The sequence below is a fragment of the Corvus moneduloides genome, chromosome 5, assembly GCF_009650955.1.
Source record: "Corvus moneduloides isolate bCorMon1 chromosome 5, bCorMon1.pri, whole genome shotgun sequence".
In the NCBI taxonomy this organism is placed as follows: domain Eukaryota; kingdom Metazoa; phylum Chordata; class Aves; order Passeriformes; family Corvidae; genus Corvus; species Corvus moneduloides.
The window spans coordinates 10,909,309-10,932,936 of NC_045480.1; the positions used below are offsets into that span (position 1 = coordinate 10,909,309).

The 23,628-nt window shown below is 41.3% G+C and overlaps 1 protein-coding gene across 5 annotated transcripts in view; it reads left to right on the top strand.

The window, feature by feature from the left end:
* The first annotated feature begins 4,810 nt into the window (after positions 1-4,810).
* The window catches only part of AFAP1 (actin filament associated protein 1), a 114,933-nt gene continuing 96,115 nt past the window's right edge, over positions 4,811-23,628 (top strand). Inside the window, exon 1 of one of the 5 annotated variants that reach the window (XM_032109889.1) lies at positions 4,811-4,958. The gene's annotated coding sequence lies outside the window, so the exon portion shown is untranslated. The remainder of the gene's footprint in view (positions 4,959-23,628) is intronic. The other 4 variants (XM_032109887.1, XM_032109888.1, XM_032109890.1 and 1 more) reach the window with 4 other exon arrangements.

Consider the following 23,628-nt stretch of genomic DNA (forward strand, 5'->3'; position numbering starts at 1 on the left):
TTTTGGCCCAATCTTGTTTGAATTCAAAGAAAGCAGGGACAAGGAGGCAAGACTTAGAGGAAATCTTTCCCCGTTGTATTCAAATTTAATACAAAATTTAAATTTACAAGAATTAAAATTACAAGAATAGGATTTTTTTTCAAATTAGTAATACCCAAAGGCAGAGCTACTTTTCAATGATTCTGAGGGTTTGATATGCATTTAATAAAAGGATGTTAGCATAGTATTTTGAAAACGTCAGTAACTAAATGCTAATCCCACTGAAATCGCTGGCATTTGTACCTGCACTAAAGCACAAAGGTCAGGTTATATAGAATTTCTTCCAAAACTGAAATCAAGAAGGAAGGACTGTTTGCTTATGTTTAGTTCAAACAGAAGTATACAAGTGGGAAGTAACTATTTTTACCTGCACATTAAGATTCTATAAAATGTATATTGTGCTTTGGTATATATTCCCTCCTTTTCCCTGATTCAAAATCAAGAACCTAATTTAAGGTACTTATATCTCTGTGAATTCAGTTGCAGGTAGTTTTGTTACACAGAAGACCTGTGTGGAGAGTAAGGAGAGGCCTGTGCATTGTAGAGAAGCAGCATAATCCCTCCTCTTGAAGTCTCTATAATGCACACTTTTTCAAATTTGCTTTCTGCAGAAAGGCATTTCTGCTGTATAAGAAGTCCTTTTGAGACATGTATGTACTCAGCACTGTAAGGTTCATGAAACAAATTTTACAAGTGTATCTAAAATATAATTACTTTTTGCCCCAGTGGACCTGGAAATTATGTGGGACCCAAGAAGAAATAATTCATTTAAAAGATACTTCAACAAGATACTCTTTAAAAAAAAGTCAAAAAGATGCTGAGTATTAGGTTCTTAATAACAAGAGATTCTGCTGTAACAGGATCACAGTATATGAGAAGAAAGGGAAAAAGACCCCATCAATATCAAGAGCTTTTTTCTGTTTGTAAAATACATTTATTCCTAGTCTGTAAATTCCTTGAGTGCCTGAGACAACTGCAGAAACACTGATGTTTTCCTTACTGAAAAATTATTGTTTCAAAGCAACAGAAGAAGATTTCTGTTCTAAAAAGCCATAACTTGCCTGCTGCTTTTGAAATCCTATCATCAGTATGTTTTACTGAAGAGAGTGGCAATGGCTGTAATGTCAGCCCATCTCCTGACAGATTGCACAGAATTTTTGCCTGCTTTTCACTCTTCCCTGAGACCATCCATTCCCCCATGGCAAGACAATGTGAGGGCAGGAGGTGGGACACGTCAGGAGGCAGCTGCAGCAAGGCTTGCTTCAGGGAGCCTCACCTCCCCTGCCTGACGCACCAGTGTCACAGGGCACTGTGGAGGCTCACATTAAGCCAACATTTTGTGAATTGTAGGCTTTTTTTTTTCTGCTCAACCCCCCCTTACAAAGTAAAAAACCCCAAAACAACCCAAATAGGCAAATTGTTTTACAGTCTTTCTGATACCAAATAACAAGAACATACAGGCTTTTTCTTATAGCTATGATTTCACTCTAGGTACTGAAAAAAAAGAACATACTTTTGTACAGGCATCTTGAAAGGTCTTTCTGAAAAGTATTGAGAAGACTTTCAGGGAATACCAGTCATCACATACAGCATCCAATAGGTTTTCTTACACTTGTTTTCTCAACAGGATGTTGCTGAGGTTTTGGGGCCTCTTAAACTAGTGAGTTGTCAGGTTATGGACTCAGTCCAAGGCAGATTTGAAGTGGAATTGAGTGTATCTTTAAAAACTGACCCATACTTCTAAATGCCCAAAGTACTGTTTTCCTGCCTTTTTACATTAGTTAAGTGAGCCAAATCCAAATTGCTTGGAGTACCTTACAAGACATAAATCACAACGAATGGGTGGAGATTTTTTTTTCTCATGCCTGTGTTTCTCAGATTTCATCCAATGTTGATTTTCCAAGGGAAGAAATATCTTAAAATATGCATAAATAACTCTTTTAAGCACATTCTAAAGATAATAAACATGGCCTGTCATTGTCATGACTTTTCTATTTCAGCACACTACAGATTATCTGATGGTTAAAGTCCCAGTCTTGTAAACAACTATATTTGGAAACCTCACTGCTGGGACTCCTTGATTTTTTTATTTTTCTTTGCTCTGATTCTTTTCTTTTCTTTTCTTTTTGTGATAACCAGTGCTAAGAAGATTACAGGAAGATAAGTGATCCCTATGACTAAGCTTCACCAAGTCCTACCTAAAGCTTGTGAAGACTATTTCTACAGTAATAAAGTTACCCTTGATAGAGTGGAACTCTATAGTGAACTATTGAGAATAAAGACAGTTTGGAGCACTGCATGAAAATTTGGTCTTAAAGCTAAAAAGTGTTTTTTTCAAGCTGGAGGACATGTATTTCAAATAGGGACATTTACACAGATTTTCTTTCTGCTACTTTGTGTTAAAAGATGATTAGTTTTAGGAGTTTGTTGGGTGCAAAGTATGACGTACAGTTACTGTGGACCACAGATTTCCTATTAATGATGTGACTTCAGTTTCCATGCAAGAAATTCCTTAGGAATCACTTGATTTATTTTGATGATATCGTGTTCTAGGTGAGTTATATGCTGTTCTTTTTAATTCTATAAAATAGAATTTGTATTTAAGTAGTGTCATTAAAGACTCATGGGAAAGAAATGCAATGAATCACTAAGTTGTATTTTGCAGCTGAAGTAGCTTATGGAATGCATATGGCCAAACTAAAAAGTGGGGGAGTAATGCCATTTTAAAGTGTAGCATTGTGGAAACAAAGAATTCAAATAAGAAAAAAGTCCTTTTGAGCCCTTCAGCTTATGAGAGAGCTTGTCCATGAGGAACAGCTTGTGCTGTCTGATGATCGTCTCCATGATAGATGGCCCATTATTTAGTCCCTATGGAGTTACCACCACAAGACATGAAGTCTTTACCAATCTCTCCAACAGCCTAAGGACAAACCCTTTAGTTATCTCACTTTCATATCTGACAGAGGGCATAAAGTGCTTATTTTCTTGCTGGTCTTGTGATGACTCTCTCTCATCTGTGTTTCTTTGCTGATCAGCTTCCTAACTTCTTCACGACATTTCTGTGGAAGAAATGCTCTGAAGTGTTGCTAGAACCAAGCACCCTGTTTACAGACCACAGCACGTCTTGGGGCAGGCAGAGGCTGAAGTGTTACTTAATGTGATGAGTGCATTAAAATTAAAAAAACCCCGAAAAACTAGCAGCAGTCAAGGCAGCAAATCCTGGAAGTGCTCACTGCACTGCATGCAGCGCAGCAGCCAAGGGCTGTGCTTTAACACCAAAGTTCTGGATTGTTCTCCCTAGAGATCATATTTTACAGGTCATGATACAAGTTAAGTAGCTCAAAGAGAGCAATAGCTGCAAGCAGTTGAACTGTGGAGAAGAAGTGCTACAGCTTGATTTTTTCAAGACCGGCTAAGCACTTTATTATTGCCTGAAAAATCACTTAAAAAAAAAAAAAAAGTACTCCAAAGCCAACTCCCAACATGCAGAATACAAAAGGGCAGGTAGGAGCAGGCTGCTGCTGTAATAGCTCATCCAGTAGGCGAGTCCTTCCCTGCCCATACCCAAAGGCATACAAGAAAGAGAACAGCTGAAAGTGAGATTTTAGGCGAAGTAATATTTGTTGAAAAGGTTGGGCTGTGAATTCAGCTCTCTTGTTTTAGGGTACAGAGATCTCATGCATATCCTAAGTGGCCACTGACATGCTGACTAAATAGAATTTTCCCTGGTTAAACCTGTTCCTTTGGGTACCACCATGTTGGAATGACTGAGGATGATGAAACAGGACAGAAGAGCACATCTGGCCAGAACAACCCAAATTTTATTCATCAAAATTTAAGGTGCTTAAGAAGTTGCATACTCTAAGGTACAAAGTAAGCTACAAGCTTGTACAGAATTATGCACTTGCATGTACCATGTTCCCCAAATATTCTGCACAAGAGCACACTTGTGCATCCAACTATTGGAGTTGAAGTAACAAGAACAAGAGTTCTGACACCCAGCTGGACTAAATATTGTTGCCTTAACTAATGTTCTTCCTTTAGTGACATTCTTCTGTGACCTCAGCTTTCCAGCTTCTGTATGGACAGGGAGGAAAATAAATGAATTTGTCAAAGTTGGAAGATGTTTACCCAGGTTGCTCATATACAAGCTTGCCCTGGTTCAGCAATTTTGTTACAAACTGAAGCCTGCAGGTTTAATCAATATAAACCTTAGTCTCACCTTGATTTAAATATGGCTTGTATCAAGCTAAACTAAGATGATTGAACCTGGTGTTAAATCCATGTTGAGTCTGTGCATGCTTTTACACCATTTTAACAAAAGAGCCTAAATTTTAGATAAATGCCGACATGCTTATTATCCCCAAATCCACGTTACTTCTCCACTGTTCAGTGCCCAGGTCACTGCTGAGCAGGAATAGGGAGGGCATGGGCTGCACTGAGGCTCCCGTACCGCAGTATTCCAGCATTGGCTCGGGGAACAACTCCGACTCCAGGGAGGCTTTTCTCTGGGGAAATAAGCCCAGGTTTGATCTGCCAGCATCTGCCTCGCAAGGAGCACTTCGGCTCACCCGCCCCTGCCCGGGAGCTGCTGCGCACACCCGCCCCATCCTGCCCTGCACCCAGGGGGTGCTGCGGGGGCCCCCGGCCTTTGTTCCGCTGGCTCCGCCCCGGCGCTGTCCCCTCCCCGCGGGGCGGGCCCGGGCCCGGGGGCGGTGGGAGCGGGCGCTGCTCCCGCCCCGCTGCTCCCGCCCCGCTGTCCCCTCCCCGCTGTCCCCTCCCCGCTGTCCCCTCCCCGCTGTCCCTTCCCGGCGCGGCGCTGGCTGCGCTCCGCGGCAGAGCGGGGCTGCGGGAGGAGCCGCGGGAGGAGCCGCGCTCGGCCGCTTTGTGCCGGCAGCCGCCGCAGGACGGCCGCAAAGGTAGGAGGGCTCCGGCCCCGCTCGCTCGCCGCCCGCCCCGGGCAGCATCCCTGCCGAGCTCCGCGGGCGGAGAGGGAGCACAGGAGAGAAAAAGAGGGAGGGGAAGGGCTGGATTCAGAAATGGGCTTTTTCAGCCTCTGCTCCTCTGCTGCTCCGGGCAGCCCCGTGCTAGGAAAGCTGTGAGCCTACTGGGGGGGAAAAAAAAAAAAAAAAAAAGGACATAAAAATTAAAAAAAAAAAAAAAAGAAATAAAGTCTCACTCGTTTTCTTGGCCGGGAGCAGCACATGGAAAAAGCTGGGAGGGAGCCCGGTTATCGGGAGGCGGCGGCTTCCCCGGCAGCGAGCGCGGGGCGGCCCCTGCCCGGGCTTTGAAAGAGCAGAAACCCGGCCGAGATCCTCCGGAACGAAGCCCTCTGTCCGCCATCCCGAAATTCGCATCCCTTCCCGGGAAAGGCACCGGCCAGGCGGCCGCGCTGCTGCTTTGTACCGCGGCGAGCTTCCTTATTTTCTCCCTTTTGGGGTGGGCAGAGGTGGTCTCCCTACAGGCTTGGCTATTTGATCCTGTGTCATCATAGCCGAGTGATTGCATCATGTTACAGTCCCGGAGTCAGTCAGGGCAAAGGCGAACAGAACCATCTTTCCAGATCCATCCCGTTGGCTTCCCGGGCCGACCCCCTCCTTGATTTCCTGTTGAACGGAGGTTCGAGCTGAGGAGCAGCCTGCCATTGGAGGCTGGGGGGACAGGTCACAGCGACGTGGTTCGATTTGTTCCACTGAGAGGTTTTTTGGAAACTCAAGTTTGTCCCTTCTGCGCGCGGTATGTGTCTTGTGTGGGGGGGGTTAGAGGAAACTTGCCAAAGATTTAGGCGGTAGAAAAATAATGGGCGGCAAAAGAGCCAGATAAATGGCCATAAGCTTTATAACCTGAAAGCTCTGGAGTGGCAGGAGGTGAGTGGATTCAGGCAAGCATCCCTCGGCAACCCAGGCATTCACCTGCCCTAAAGGACAGTGCAAATGAGTAAATGCACACTCTGTAAGGCAAGACAAGGCACATGTCAGGAACAGAGAAGTATTTAGCTCATCTCCCCTCTGTATCCTATATGATCAGTTTGATGCAAACACTTGGTGTGCCTGTTCTGTTTATCATATGACTGAACTTTACGGCTGAGATCCAACTATGAAATGATAAATCTCAAAGCCAGAGAGATACAATTAAATAATATACTTCAGTCCAGGTCTTCCTAAGATGACAGATTCTGCTGTTCTTTGTGCAGTTCTTTGTTTTGTTCCATGGGGAAAAAATGTCACAACACATCTTGGTTCAGTTCTCAGAGGTATCCATAACAATTAATGATTATTCCATAACTAGTGTCTCACCCTTGCAGGTGCTCTGCCACTCTTTGCTCCAAGTGTCATAGCGCCACCCTTTTCATTCATGAAAATAACAGTCTTATGAAGCTTTTTTTGTCTGCCTTTCTGAGAATGGTCAGTGCAGGGGCACAAGGGAACAGCTTGGCAGTCAGATGGATCTGTCCGTCAGTGCTGTCCTGTATGGGCACTTGGTGCTCTTCCGTCATCCCTTATGCCTCCTGGTGGTTTCCATGGGAAGAACTGCACAATTACTTTCTTGTTTTAAACAAACCATTTTTCCTTTTGGAACTGGTGTGGAAGAAGAGCAAATGCTACGTTAGAGGCAGAGGGAGAGCATCCTGTCTTTCTGGGGCTATAGGGCACTAGATGGGTTTAAGATGAATTTGAAATGAATTAGAAAAAGAAGCATCTACAGTTTTCTTTGTGTGTCAGCCAGTGATTGCAGTGACAAGCTTGCAAACAGAACAATGACCAGAACTCACTGCCTTTGGTGACATGTGGTACTGTTCGGCGTTTCCTAGGAAATTTGTCAGCAAAAGTCAAAGTGTTGTGTTGTGTTCCTGGGTCTTGGGTAGATTTTTAGATGAATGGATTTGGAAGGTCTGTGGGGTTGAAATTGCAGTATCAAAACAGTGCTAACAAGGAGGGGGTAAAATGTAGCACTTCAATAGATCAACCACTCACATTATTTTAAAATCGTACAATATTAGTGAAAGAGGTTTTTCTTTTCCTCTCCTAAAGCTCAGAGTTGAAGAGGTACTGTCTGAGACATAAAGCCCAAAATCAAATATTGAAGTCTCAATGGGGACAGGCTGTATTTGGTTCACATATGGCTAATTGTGCTATTCCTTTCAGTGGTGCAAAAACAACTTGCTGTAAGATCAGGAATTGTCTTGCCCTGCTGCTTGCTTCCGTCTCCCTTGTGACATTGCCTCAGGACAAAGAGCCAGCAGTTCTGGGCTGGTTGATGCAATCTGGAGTGGACCGATTTAATTTCCATCCATTTTCCAAAGTTTTGTGTCTGATAGGTCAGTCAGTGGGAGTGTGGTATCCAGGAGCCTGCCTGGCTAACTGCTTTGTTCAAAGCTGTGCTCTTTGTTTTGTGAGGAGGGTCGAGGAGGAGGAAGGGATGTACTTTATATTCATTTGCAAGAGATCTCCTGCTGAAGTGGAAGGGTGGGATGCGAGGACTTGCACCTCCAAACTCCTGAACAGTTTAGTCCCCTCTATGCTATTATGGGTTAGTCACAGTAAAGCCTACTGTGGCAATTTTTCAAAAAATTTATGCATCCCTTCCAGCTATGCAGTTCAACTGGTTTTAGATGTGAATGACACCTAGCTACTGGTATGGTTCTGACTTCCCTGATTCATCAGTTCATTGACAAATAGTGTTTCATCTGATACAAAAACTGTCTGTCTGGGCTGGGCAGGTGAGTGTGTTACTCACTCAGTAGGTATTATCCCAGATTAATATACTTCTAATGTAAAGTGCCCTCAGGCTCACAGTTGAACTCTTAGCAGTCAAACCCGACAAGAGTAATAGAAATGTGGAAGTCAACCAGAGGACTGCAGGTACTGTGAACTCTGAGCTTTTAGTAAAGGACTGGAAAAGCCAGGTCTGGAATGTACCCCTACATCTATAAAGGTTGTCTAGGAGGAATTAGTTTTCCTACTATGAAGCATCCTAAGCTGACTTTAGAGCAATTTAAGTTTTCAAGACCATACCAGATGTCTTTTTGGGGAGTGTCTGCATGAAGCAATACTGAGAACAGTCTGTCAACACGGTATGAGCAGGTAGGAAAACACGTAGATGCAGTGGCACAGGGGTGACCCTGAGCTGAGAGTGCAGGGGTTACACCAGCATGACAGTCTCCCTGCACCAGCCCACCCATGCACGCATGAAGATCTGCCATTTATAGTGCATGTGCTCTAAAACACTATGTGTAGAATAAATTGCTCTTACTCTACTAGATGATCTTTAAAGTCCCTCCCAACCCAAACCATTCTATGATACTCTATGATCAGAAGTTAACTCCTGACTCTCTGGGTCATGAAAGACATGCTGATGTGAGTAATGCTAATGAATAGTATTGCAGGAACATAACTTGGGTTTGTGCAGCAGGGGATATCTCTTTACAGGTAACAGTCTTTTGGGACATAATCTCTATTTTCCAGAGATATGGCAAGAAATTAAAACCTGAATGGCAGAACTGCCATCAGTTACCCCTTTGCCACCTTAGCAAGAAGTCAGTCATGACTTAGGTTTAGTCATGACTAAAGCAAGGTTTGATTGCTAAAGGTGCTGAGCGCCCTTAACACAGCAATGTCCAAATGAGCTGATGGTGGTTACCTCTCTTAGAGTGTCCTCTGGAGAATACAGGAGGCTGTGAAAAGGATGAATCAATATCTGTTGTATATTTTGCCAGTGTTCATCAAGAAATGTAGGAAAGAAACTCCTAAGAGGATTTTTTTATCAGTTGGATCTTGTATAGTTACTGCTCTATACATGTATTGGTATTTTTAAAATTGATGGTGTATGTTTGGCCATAAAAGGACCAAATTGATAGGCCTGTCTTCTCTAAATCTCTTTCCTAAACTGAAAAAAGGGGAAAAAAATCAGTGTATTATTCCTTTTATGGTGACATAGTGGTGGGATTTTTTGACTATCTGGGGGATTTCTGCTGCCAACATCTCTCTGCCATTATGTAGTTTTGAGCTGAGTGATAAAGGCTATCTTTCTCTAAGACAGAGGTTGGTAATGGCCTTATTGTGCCAAAATCTTTATGAGTACAAAATGCTGAATAAAAATATTTCCATCCATTAATAGTGAGTGCCAGAAAAGAGTACACAAGTGGTTTCAAATTTAATCTGTAATGTAGCTGATGTCCCAAAGATAACAACATCTTACCCCCAAGAAATATAGCACTGTGTATGTGAGGTAATTGCTATGAGTTGCACTGAATATATATTATTCATTAGGGGACTGTCATTATATCATGTTTGTGAATTCCCCAAAGTCTCTTATCAGTGTCCTCATCACATTTCAACATTTATGGAAAAGAGGATTTTGGTGTCCTACTTAACTGACTGATGCTCTGGCTTGCTAGTAGCCACTTCTAGTAAGCATGCTTGCCTTGTTCATTTAAAATGAATAGACTGGGAAAGGAGCTTATTTCATGTGTTCGCATTATCAGAGATAGCACTCCTTCACAGGGAATATGCAGTGGTATGTTATCTCAGTTTTACAGAAGAGCAAATAGTAAAAGCTCTTTCATATGCAGCTTTCAGGCTAAACTACTCTGTGCTGTCTTCAAAGTATGAAGGTTCAATATTTGACCAGTTGCTGTGGATGGATTTTTTTTTTTTTGTCCATTAAAGGATGTTGGAGTATCTCTTTGAAACTTATCTGGTCTTTCATCAGTTACACATGCTTATGGCATTCCTGTTGGAAATTGGAAGAGAGGAGAAGGCAAGGTAAGGATAGAATTTCTCTGTTATTAGCAATTAGCAGATCCAGATTTTATTTTCCTGTACCATTTTTTGCCAGGAGCAGCTGCAAAGAGAGAATTACACTGTGACCTTCACAGCACTTCCTAGTGCCGTCATCAATCAGATCTGGCAGGAGCTTTATCACATCTATCAGTGTGGCTCATAAGCCACATGCTGTCTAGTCTGGGGGGAAAAACAAACAAACAATGGGAGCTACTGTAGGGTTTGTTTAAAATAAAACAACCAGGAGTGAGCTTTTCCCATATGTGCCAGCTTTGTAGGCAGATTCCTATTTTTGCCGTGTGCTGTTGGGCTGATTAATAAAAGATGATGATTGTAAAGCAGTGGAAGAGACTTTCACTACATCTCAATGGCACTGGCAACTCATTCACAAGCCTTGCAACTTCAGCCTTTCTCAGGCGATGCTCTCCAGTCCCATTCTAATCCTCAGCATTATTTTTGCTAAGGAATTTATGCATTTAGAATAAGTCAGGTGTTTTCTATACAAGTAAATGTTAGGGAATAAGTGAGTGTTTTCAGATTGCTCTGAATCTTGTATGAAATAACATAGCTTTCTCAGATTAAGTGGTTTGTTGTTTTTTTGGGGGTTTTTTTCTGGGAACACGTGTGCCTTTGCAGGCTACTCTAGATCTCTTCCAGAGGAAAGTTCATACTGTAGCAGCTAAGATCAGCTGATCAGCTGCAACATCTCCCTTTTCAGCACGCAAAACATTATTAACACCCTGTAAGTGGTGGGTTTGTTTTCTGTTTGGTTGGTTGGTTTTCCCTATTGACCTTGGTCTGGTTGTGGAGTTTTACTAAAATTTAAAATATTTTGTGTTCTTACATTTTTCATTGTTACACCAAGTTCACTGCCATTTTCAAATTCCTTTGCTCTCCTTTTTTTGCCATCTACAATAGATAAAACTTTCTTGCTTTCCTTTCCTGTGCTCAGTACAGTGACAGTTTGACAGCTTGCCACTTCGTGCCTGGCTTCCTTGCAGGCACAGTCCTTGCTGACAGGTAGATGGGAGAGCAAGAAGCAATGGGGACAGGGAGAATTGCTACTGTGTAATTCTGTCTGCCATCATGGTGATATGTTTGTGTCTATGTATGATAGATACAAATGAATATGGAGATATAGATAGATAGATAGATGAATAAAGAGTGTGTATATGTATAGGTGATATGTAAGAGCTGCCTTTGTCACACAGGTTTTAGAAGAACAATGGCTAATTGCTAATAATAAATGTACCATCATACTTTCAAGAAAAAAATTAAGGCCTTGACCTTCAAACTGCTAATATTGATGGCCAACTGCAGGGTATGATCTGTAATTTCTGTGGTTTTTAATCAGCCAATTCTTGGCAGAAGCCATCTTGGTACCAGATCTGAGCAAGGAAGTTTGAAATGCCACATGAAATGAGCAATAGCAGGTGCAAGGAAAGTGTGCATAAAATGTGAAATACATTTAGCAAAAGGTTATCTACTCTGTCAGGAAAAAAACATCATGTGAGCTGGCTAGCTGGTTATGGAAATAATTATTTTTGTGGTTTCTCTCAGTGTGTGCTGTGTGAGTTTGACAGGTTTTATAGTCCCGTCTGCCGCACTGGCACTAGGCAGGGCAGTGGTTGCAGTGCTCAGTCCCTGCCCCACAGACCAGCAAACCTGAGCGACAAGAAGCCTGCTCAAAACTGCACTGCCTGTTGTCCATCTTCTTCTGGTTCCAGCAGCCAGGCACCATGACTGCACAAACACTTGGTAGAGGTTGTTTGGTCAACAACCTTTGGCCTTTTAAGAGGCCAAAGCCATAAGCAGTCCCATTGCAGCAGCAGGATGAGGAGGAGAGGGAAAGCTGCCAGCAGGAATTGGTCTGAGGAGCTGACTCCTGCATCATTGTCTGAGGGCTCCTGCTTCATGAGGGTGCAGCAAAGCACCTGGCTGCCTGCTGCAAGTCAGACCAAACAAAAAGATGTAGTTTCAGCCCTGAAAACAAGGTGGGCTGTAATGAGGAAATAATAAAATGGCAGGAGTTGAAAACAGGAGAGATAATGAAAAAGGCAGAGGGATGAGTTAAGGAGCAGGGCTGCCGAGTGACACCAGGGCAGTGGTGGATGGGAGCTGAGCTGTGGAGGGGCCACTCTGATGCTCTTCTGCTGCTGCATAGATCAAACAGAAAGAAATTGCCCCTGTGAAGAGTGGATTTATTTGTGTAATGAAGTCCATTCTAGGGAATAGAGTGAAATACTGGATTTGTCACTGTTCGTAAGAGACCAGGCTGAAGAAAGTAAATACCTGAAGATGCTAAGAAGCTCAGTGATTTTCAGCTCTGTTAATACATAGCATTATCAAAAGAATACCCTTTGGAAAATGAAAAGATCTGATTCTTGGAAAAGGGAAAAAGTATTCCAACTGAAGGTCTTCTGAGAATATACAGAACTCTTCTCCTCGCCTGAGCCCTCTGTCTGCATCATATGTTTGTCATTAGGACCAGGAAAAGCTGTGAGTCTCCTTAGAGAGGGAATGATGGGTGCATGGTGGGTCCTTCAGGAAGAACCAGGAGAGCTGAGAGTAGACAAGAGGCTAGGTCAGGCCATAGCATTTTGTTTTGAGCTTAACAGGAATGAAATCCACCCTGAAGAGTCTTGGGGAAAATTCTGGATGAGGGCCAGTATGAATAATGCTGAGTGCAGATGGGTGGGACCCCACCTGGTTACAAAAACAATCCTATTTCCAAGGTTAGCTATTTCTGCTGAAAAAGGGGATATTTAACAAGTAAGGTTTCATTTAAAAGGGGAAAAAAAAATAGTTGGAGACCTTAAAAAAACAAACCCAAATCAAAAAATCTAAAAGTCTCTCACTTCAGAAATTAATGAAAACAAACCCCCAAACATGCAGACAGCTGAAAGCACACACCAAAAACCTCAGATAAACAAAACAAGTGTCCTCTGGGGACGCTTTCTGGGGAAAGGAAAAGTTGTTCCCTCTCTGGGAAAATTTGTCTGTTCCTGTGGCTTGTGAACTTTTCATCTTCTCTGGGACTTTCTGCTGTCCTTGGTTTGCTTTTTTCAGCTTCTTGGTCTTCTTTCCCTGGCGCCCAGAAAAGTGTTTATGCAAGCACTAAACTTTAAGTAAATGAATGACGAGGACTGTTCCTCAGAGGTTGGTTTTGGGACCAGTCTTGTTTAACATTTTTGCCAGCGACATGGACAGTTGGATTGAGTGCAACTCAGCATCCACCAGCCTCTACTCCTGCAGCTTGTGGCCATCAAGACACCTTCCTGCTTGTGACAGCCACATCCTGAGCATTATTCCAGAGCTATTCTGGAGCAAACTGTGTTCAACAAGCCCCAAAAATGCAACAGTTAATTTTAATCTGACTCAAGTTTCCATTAGTCTCCCATTGACTGCTGTTCCTGTCTGTTTGTCTGCAATGACTGAGCCTCACAGCCCCTGAACACTGCAATTTCCTTCACATCCCTTTGGATCTTCCTCTTTATTGTTGTTTGCAAAACACTGAGTCTAGATTTTGCATATGTGGAGAATCTTGCTGAGAGCTATCCCCCCCTTTGACCTCATTTTTTTCAGATCTCTCATTTTTCTATCCTCTTGCTTATAGTTCAACTATGTAACTTTTAAAAGTGGTCTGAGTGTAAAAAAATAAGTTGTAGTGCAGGCTTGTCTGTAAACAGTAGCTCTCTCTACAACCCAAGGGCAAGCAGATGTATGTGTAGAAGGCCCATATGACTGACTGTCCCAAAGAAACAACTAAAATACTGATTAGATTCCAAGGAAAGCAGAAGTTGTCTTGAAGTGGTATGATGTTTGGGGGTTTATAGAGTCCTTCAACCCTTTTTAAATCCTTCAATTTTTTTTTTCCTACCACAGTAACATCTTTTAAAGCATTATGGGATGAGCTCTGCTGTTCTTGCACTTGGGATTCCTGTCTGGTTTATGGTCAGCACATCTACAGGCTCCAGGATATAAGTGCAAACTCAGATTGCCCTGAAGTTTATTGTACTTTATGGGAGCAAAGGGTGAAATCCATCTTTGAGACTTGGGGTCATTTGGGCTAGGTTTCCTGACATACCAGCTCTTACAAAAAACCCAGCTGTTCTGGGATTTTCTGCCAGCTTTAAAGAAAACCAAATAAAGAAAAAGTACTCTACTAAATAGGGATCAAACCTTAGTTTGGTTTGAGTGTGCTTTAAGTAGTTTCAGTCTTTGCATTTAAACTGGTTAAGTTCTTCTTTTGCTTCAGGGAGGTAGCTTGGAAGCCGTGTTTGTGAACGAGTCCAGCCCTTTCCCTACACATTGCTGTAGGGAAGGGCTGCTTCTTGCTGAGTGCTTCCCTCTGGGAGACAGGATCTGAACAACCCAGAGCAAGAGCTGCGTGTAAATAATGTGAAAGTAAAGATACATGAAATGAAGCTATGCAGCTTTCCAAGGTGTGATTGTGGAGTAGTTCGTGGCCAGGAGGCATCAGCTGGATGGCCCATCCTGAGCCAGGACCAAATGTGCCCAGACACAACACAGCAGCAATGTGCCCTTGATCAAGATATAGTTTGAGCTATGTATAGAGAGCAAAAGTAGCATGGCCCTTCTAGCAAGTTGTCAGCAGCGACTTATAAAGCACTTGGTACCTTAGAGCAGCTCTTTATATGTTAATAACTCATAAAAATCAAATGACTTCATGAAATGGAACAAGCAGTAGGAACTGGAAGTGGCAGATGTTCAGGGTGCAAAGGGAAGGAGGGAACTGACAGGTTGCATGAATGCTTGAAAGAAATGCATAATAAAGTTTTAAGGATTTTGGTACACTGGTCACCTCTCATCAGCCCTGCTAGTGCCTCAGCACTCCTGAGATTTCAGTACAAACCCACAATCTTCTCTTTAATGAAGTGCAAAGAAGGGAGAGAAGCATGTAAGAAGCCTTTAGCATCTTTTGCATTTATTCATGTTGCCACCCCTGCTTTTTAAAGTTTCATCTTAACTCCTGCAATGCTAGTGAGTTTAGGAACACTCCTAAACTCTGGGATAAACAAGCTTTTATCTGCTTCACCTGGAAACCTTTTTGATGTAATGCCAGGTGTTGCATCCCGAAGACCTTTTGCCACAGCACGTTTGAACTGCGGTTTGCAGGGATTACCTCACCTGCCCCTTGTGCCAAGCAGTCTGGAGCAAACATCTCACCTGCTGTTTTACAGCCCTGCCCTCCATACATGAGTGCTGCCACTCAGTGCTCTACTATTTGCTATTGAAATTACAGACTGTGCCCTTCTCCCTGTGCAGGTTTTCTCACTGATGAGGGACGTGCTGAGACCCTCCACATGTACGTGCACTTTTCTTTGATTGCCTTCACCAGGGTCAGCTGTAAGAGCTGACCATCCTGGATCAGTTCACTTCGTGCCAAAATAATCCTTTTCCTATTCATTTCAGCTGTACCCAGTGCAATGACGCAACAAAAAGTATGTGTATAATTCCAGAAGGCTCTTACCAGCTCTAGGAGGGGTGAGGCATGGCTCTGTGTGTACCATAGTACTTCACAGGGTTGTTTTGTTACAATCAGTAGTAAAGAACATTTTTGTATAGTTCAGTAATATAGAAGTAATATGGAGCAACTGTACATTGTGATGAGAGTTGCCAGGGTGTAACTCCATGAAAGCAGACAAAGGGCATGGCAAGAAGTATTTTGCTTGGATTGGAGAAATCATTATTAGTGGCATAATTCTCCAAAATGGTAGTTTTTGGACCATCTGAACTAAGCCTAGGAAAATATTTAATTCCTTTTGCTGTTGTTTCTTTATTAAAGTGAGAATTTCTTCCGGGTGAGATTTTTGTAAGGAGAAAACTTCACATACACAAGTGGAAGCTGTCCAAAGCAGGAAGGGAAAATGCCATTTCAAACTGTAAGGAACAGAATTAATAAAAGCCACCTGGAAAAAGAAATGTTTATTGGTTGCTGATTTCGCATGTAAAGTGCATTTTCTTATGGAATTATTGTTTATACTGTAGTAAACCAAATACAGAATTAAATAATTTTATTCAGTTTTTAATTTGGCATTATAACCAGGTGATGCCTCTTCCTTCCTGTGCTTAAGAAATAGCGTTCTTGCCTACAATAACTCTTTCTCTGCCTGTCAGCAAGTGAATTTTTGTCATTGACTAATACCAGAAAGATCAGGGACTTGGGACCCTAATAATAGGACTGCTGGGAAATCACTGAGCACCAGCAGAGAGCCCTTTGAGTGGAGAGAATTGAGAATTTTCATTGTCTGCTGCTGTTGTCTTGTTTTACATTCTGCTTGTCTGCCAGCTTGTTACTAGTAAAAAAGATTACTAGAATCTGGGCTTTTGAAAATCCCATTATTTTCCTTTCTTTATCTGATCACACTGTGGAATTACGTCACTGAATTCAAATTCTGACAGTGGTAGACTTTGTGTCCTGGATGATTAAAGATTTTGTCATCATAAAGTTGCATGGTTTTTAATTTAAGGATCAGAGGGCTGCATCCCATCTGCTTGAAGTGTGAGGGCTAAGAAATAGATTATTAAGCTAGCAAAACAACTGTAAAATATGCATTAAGACTAGCAAGTGGATTAATTTGGGTAGTTTCCTATTACTGTAGCTTCTTTTTCTTCCCTGAGGTTTTTTTTTTTTCTCCATTTCTCATACATGCATCCATTTTCAGAATCTCTCAAAGCAAGAACTGTGTATTCTGGATAAATAATGGGTCATCACTCTTTTGCTGTGTAGTTATTGTAGGATTTTTACTTGCTAGGTTGGATTGCTGTCAGTTTCCAGATTACAAATAGTACCTTCTGAAGGGAAAATTTCGAGTGGTGTACTCATTGTGACTGATACCTGCTTTTCCAAATGATCATCTGTCAGCATCTGCTCATATAGGGCGCTCAGCAACATAAGATGACCTCAATCTAGCTGAAAGTCCAAAGATGACAATATATCTGCTGGACTTGAAAAACATTAAACTGGTTTATTGTACACTTCACTTGTAAATATCTTATCCCAAAACAACAATATTAGTTATTGTTTATGCTTATGCTTGTTCTTAACCTTCTGCCCCCCACTGGAGGTCTTTTGGATTTGGCATCCATTCACATCTGAATGGTACCCTATCCTCTATGTATGACTTTTTGCCACTCCTTTTTTTTTTTTAGCCTTGGCTTACTCTGTATTTGATTGAGTATCCATGTCTGTTGTTAATTTTCATGTGTGATGAGTTTAGGATAGGGTCACTGTCCTGACAAATTGCTTTAGAAGACAAATGGTGAGCAAGTGTCTCCATTGTAAGAAATGAGACCAAGGTGCTCCATCATGGAGATTTTCAGTCCTTCAATACAGAATCTTGATGATGGGAACTTGTTTGGGTCTGCTTTCTTATCAGAAGACCATGGATAGAAATTCTGTAGGGGATTTCATTTCAGATTGCTTTCAATCACTGTCCTTCAGAGACAATGCAACCTGACGTGCAGCCAAAGGCAAAGCGAAGCAGAAGGCAACAAACTTGGACATTGATTAAAGATAAGAATGATTGCAAATTGTAATAAGATTTGTGAAGTAAGTGCATTGGTGCTTATCTAAATCAGGTGCAGAAGAGCAGTAGTGAGATCCAGAGGGGTAGTAATGGGATATTTAACTGCATTATTCAGTGTACTCTGGGGCTGTAACTGTAATTGCCATGGCTGAACTGGTGTTGGTAGGTTAGGAAAAGCAAAGGTACTGAGTGCAGTGCAAGCCCTGCTTATGTGTGGGACTTGAGGGAACAAGCGTGCTGTTTGTTAAAACCATTTAATTCTGTCTGTGGTGGCCTGTCACGTTCACTGTTCTTGATAGATGGGTGTCAGCTACCAGCCAAAAGCGCTTTCTTTCCCTCCTCCCTTTTCTTAGGACAGTAGAATGAAATCTTTCATTTATCCATCACATCTGTTACGTTTTTCACACCAGTTTTAAGGCATGGAGATAAAGACCGTGGTGAGTCTGTGACAGAAGGAAGCCAAAGTTAAAGTGAAATGAGAATGTATTTTTATGAAGTTATGTTACATTTACCAATTTTGAAGATTAGCATTTGGAAATGTGCTTCTTAACTGAGGGTAAACAGTTTGTTTTAATCTATTCACATCTAAAATAGGGCTCTACTATTGGTACTTGCAAGGTACTAAGGAAAGCACTCAGACCATCTGTTGAAAAAACGGGAATATGAAACTGTGTCATCATATGTTCACAAGTCCTGCCTGTGCCTGGTGCTTGTAGCAGCAGCCTCATGTGAATGCTGAGGGAATCTGAAACTCAGGAGGCTCCATGGGATCTCTACTGTGGCTCTCTGTGGTGCCAGTTAATAAGTTATTCAGAAAATGCAAATCTAGATATTTCTCTTACTTTTGTTCTCAACAAAACTGGTTAAGCGCAGTTAAAAGATGACATGAAAATGATAAATAATAATAGCACAATTAAATATATGTGAATATAACATGTCACTAAACAACTTTCTAACTATATTTAAATATCTTACCATAACGAGAAAGCTCTTTTTCACTTTCATTTTACTAAACATGGGATCAGATTTCCAAATGAAAGGCATGTGAAAGCTGATAGGCACTTAAGAGTGAGATTCATTCTGCCCGACTTGAGCCACCCATGGGAGAGCAGGTCTACAGCTGAGCTCCTTCCCGGCAGACCTTCTGTACAATCGGGATACAAATTGGCTTCTCTAGGATGTAATTAATCTGATCTGTTCTAGACATCTATTTTAGGAAGCCTAAATTTCTCCATTGACTGTGCATTGAGCCTTGGGCAACTAGCTGAGATACAGATGAGTGCATTGTGAGTGCTGCCAGTTAGTCAGAGCAATGTCACTGCTAAAGCTCAAATGGCCTGCCTCAGCTTTCAACCCCATAAAATGAGTAATTCTTCTGAATTAAAGGAATTTATTCAGGAGGCTTAAAACAAGATGATCATTCTTTGCATTTGCATATATAAGTGTACTCCTACTTTGGGTTTACTCAGTGCTTACAAAAAGGTCTGTCACGACATCTTTGCATGGCTATTTCAGGGCTTTATGGTTTATGGTATTCAGTGAAAATGTCTTTGGAAAGAGGCTGGAAATGCAGGAAGGATGACAGAGACAGATTCTCAGTAAATGAGGTTTATGATATAAAATTCTTGGTGGTGTACTTCTGGGCATTGCTGTATAATTTTAGTTTTGTGATTTATGAGTAGTTTGCTATATTGGTCTCATATAAAACTATTTGCATACCAAATGTGAGTTCATTCAGCTGTGAGATTTTTTCTTAGGCTGCTGCTCTCAGCGCCTAACTAATTAAGACGTCTTGCATTTGGGTAACTGAGGTTCTTAATTTTCAATAAAAAAAAAATAATTAGTTTTATTGCCACCGTTTAAAATTTAAAAACAACAAAAAAAGTTCCATCAAAATACAAAACTATATGTTCTGAAGACAGGAAAGCTGAAAAAGAAACTGATTGTGTAGTGACTTGGAAACCATCACATGGGAAACTACAGATAGAATTTGGGAAAAATTTTTTGCATGTGTCCTTTAAAAAGGTGCACACTAGAAATTGTAATTTCTGGGAATTTGAAGTATCTGGATTTAACCAATAATTTGCTGATACATTTAAAGACGAATCCTACATTTGAGCAATATCAGGGATTTGGGATTTTGATAGGAAGACCAGGGAGGACCAGTGGCTTGGATTTATTTCCAAAACCTGATTCTTTTATAAGTATACTTCAGATCTGGACAGGAAGTATAGATACAGATAATTGAGAAATATGCCTGTCTTCAGCTGAAATCCTATGTGAAATATTGTATTGTAAGGTGATCTCTTAAAGGCTGCTTTTTAATCAAACTCAGTTGTTTTGTTTTGTTATTATATACTATATCATATTACATATTGAATACATTTATATATTTATCATTCTGAGGTAGTTTAATAGAGCAATAATTTGCATAGAATCTAGAGATTTAATAGAGATGGCTGGAAACTCTAAATACAACAGCACTCAAAAGACTCCAGTGGGAAATGAACATCTATAAAAATGAGTTTACCCATGAGATGCAATCAAGCAAAGTTGGTCACATGTGCGTTTGCATTGAATCCAGTAGAAAAAGAAAAAGAAAAGAAAAGAAAAAGAACCTTGTGAAACTCCTTCATTCACCCCGAAGGAAGACAGTGCACCCATGTTCACTATTTCTTTGTCTGTTTTTATTGTTTACTGGTATCAGCCTTTGTCTGACTTCTTGTTGCTGTTTAAGTCTTAAAAATAGTTCAAAGACTTAATGATAGCTTAAGCTATTTTTGTAAGGAATGTAGTTCTTTATCACTGCTGCAGGTTGTATAATTGCTCTGTGGCTACATGTTGCTTGTATAGCAGGTGACCTCCCAGAAAGATTCATTAGTGTTTGGAACATGATGATTATTCCTGTATTGTTTTACCTAAATAGTTTTTGTTGAAAGAATGAGGTAAGTTAAATATTATTAAAAGTTGGAGAGGTACAGTGTACTTTAGAAAGTGTTGTTCATAAACACATCACATGCACTCAGTGCAGACCACCACGTGGTTGCTGTTTAATTTAGGCATGTGTCCATTTATGTGTTCTTTACAAGGGCTTGTGATACACTGAGCAGCTGGAGTTTTTGTTAACTTTCTGTATTAACCAGAAAGGCAAGATAGAGCTAAATGAGAGCATTAGGCCTTGGTAAATATTTCTGTGCTTTCCTCAAAACTGTATCTGAGATCCCCAGCAAAATACCACAAGGTGCTGCAGGTGTTGGTAGGAAGACATCTGTTGTAGATATATTTACACAGCTCTCCTTATCTTTCTGTCCAGAGAATGGCTGATCTTTCTGATAGATAAAGACCTTAAATGTGACAAAATGTAAAGGACTGGGCAGGTATTAAGGATTTTAAGTGCAAGGAACAACCCTCTGGAGATGCCTCCCTGTCACTCTTGACCTTGATTTAGAAGAAATTGGTTTGTACTTGCAACCATATAGCACATAGGTGCTTATACCTCTTCACTTCGCAAGGATATTAGTAAGGGCAACATTGGATAGCATTTCTTGACTTAAAACTAATTTGTAACTAGTCTTCTCCCCTGCGAAGTAGGGAGGTAAAATGCACTGGAGGTGTAGTTCTGGAATAAAACCTCCTCCTATTCAACAAGCCTACATTGGGAGAGACTCTCAGTTGCAAAATGGTGCAAACTTCTAAAATTTTTAATTCAAGAAACCTCATTTGCTGACCACAAATATATTTGGGGAGAATTGGCCCCAGCCTCTTTAAAGATGACTAGCTGGTGCCCATCACTCCTAGCCCTTTTGTTGCTATTCTGATATTCTACAGAATGTGCTTGTATTTATCTATCTCGCTACGCCAGGTGTTCTTCTTGGGTCAGTGGAGGATGTCTGAGAGAAGCCATGCTGTGAAAGGACACTCAAATCTATGTCTGCCTGTATTGCCTCATCCCTGGTGCTGGGAGTCCTGGGTGACATACACCCCTGGGACTTTGCAGTGGACCTGATATTCTCTGCTTAATTTAGGGAAGCTTGCCCAATTTTACTGAGTCCTGGTGAGGATTTTCAGCTTTTCTTGAGCTGTTGGATTTTGATACAGAAACAGAAGCACTAGGTAAACTAAGTAGTGCTTCCAGCTGCTGAATTGGTTTAGCTGAGCGTGAGTTGTGGGGTAGAAAAGACACAGGTACTTAAACAGTGTTAGGGACAGCAGGTCTTCAATATGAATGCACTTGTGTGTGTAGCCTCTTGTATTGACACTGCTGCGTGCATTTATACTGCAACACCCATAGATAAGCAGCTAGAAATACAATATGTGTAACCCATTGCAGGGGAATTTGAAAAGCCTCCAAGAGAGATTTCTTCCTATCACTCCAGATGCGTTTCCATTTTTCTCATATACTGGAAACAACAAAACTTTCTGCCCTTCCATACTCCATCCTTAAAGGATACGGGTTCTTTCTCTTTGAGTCTTTGAGTTTATTGTTTTGGTGTTTTTTTTTTTTTTTTTTTTTTTTTTTTTGGTGATGGTGGGCTTTTGGTTTTGTTTTGGTTTGGGTTTTTTTTTCATTTAATGCTTTCATTTGCCTTGGTGCTTGTGGATTTAAAAACCTTGCCAGAAGGTATTTTTAAGATTGGTCTCTCCTCTTGCTTGTCGCATGTCAGCACAAATCAAAATCCTTGTCAACGATTTTTCCAATAAACAGCTTTATTAAATTCATCTTATGGTGTAAGGGTATATATGTAGCCTGCTTCTGTAAGGGTTGAATCATATGCTTGAATCTTATTTCTAGGAAAAGAAACTGTAATAGGAACTGTAATGTATTCAATTTCACCTGGAGAACAATGTCCTGGGGGTTAAAATACATCAAAAACTTAAATAAGTCCCCTTGAAATGTGAGATGTGGATAACTGTGTGCATTCTTCTGTTACAACTTTTGCTTATCCAGTTGCACTCTCTTCTATTTAATTATCAGGTAGGAGCACAAATCAAAAAATATAAAAAACAAAGGGTAGTTCTGATAGCCCACTGGTTCATTATTTATGTAAAAAAATATAGTCTCTACTGATGTTGTATTTCTTGACCTTAAACCAAATTTCAGAAGGCAAAATAAACAATGTCCCTAATGTAAAACATGGAGGACTACAGGACAGTTTAATTCTCACAGAATTATTCCCAATGAACTTTCCCACTCTTTGCATGGTTGCCTTGTAGTCTTTAAAAGCACAGTGCTCCATTGTTATCAGAGAAGATAATGCTTTCCACAGACATGCAGGATAACACCCCTGCCAGGAATGCACTGCCCCAGGGAGGAGAAAGCTAAAGGTGAGCCTACTTGCAGCTTTTGCTTTCATTTGAAAATAATTATAACATTTAGGCTGTTGGTGAAATTGCCTCTGGTAATTCCAGCAGGTTAGAGCATCTGAGTGTGTTTCACATTGTAATACGCAGAAGTATTTTGCATGTGTTTTTAATAATTATCATTTTTTCCTTCAGGTGTTTTATTACAATATGTTCTATGCAGCCCCAAATCTCTCTGTCCGAATCATGCATCCTCCAAGAAGCTGAGCATACTGCATAATAAAAACAGCCTTGTGTTGGCTCCCACATAGCTACTGAGTCCTTCAGATAAAAAGCCCACAGGAGTAGGGGCTGTTCTCTGAGGAACTGGGGGTGAGCTGCAGCCTTCCTGCCATACCCTGAGTGCCTGACCCAGGAGATGGAGATGTTTTCTCCCACCACATGTCTCCTGATAACTGTCGTGCTTCCACCCGCAGCAACATGAGGATAGTCATGTATGTACATGTATAGCTGTGTGGAAATACGTATGTATGAACGTCTTTATACACACACAGGTGTAGGACTGGACTGTGTGCAGAGGTCCCTTCCAATGTTAACCATTGTGGGGCATCTGCACCAGAGACTGCTGTTTCACAGTGACTTTAAATGTAGGCTGCTACTACAAGATACGATCCAGCTCATCCTCCCTTCCTTGCTCTTGCCCTGCAGAGACACCAACAGAAGCTCTCACTGGCACGTGGTGAGCTGGCTCCATGCCCTCCTCTGGCTCACCCATGGCCCAGAAATGCTAATCTTGGCCCAAAGGAAGGCATGGAAATAAGAAATCAGGGATGACATCAGTCCCTCTCAGCAGCAGCCTGGGTTAGCTTTAACTTTTTGTAAAACCACAGCTCTCAGCAAAGGCAGGGATGAAAAATATTCAGAAATAACCATCTAATTTTAAATACCTACTT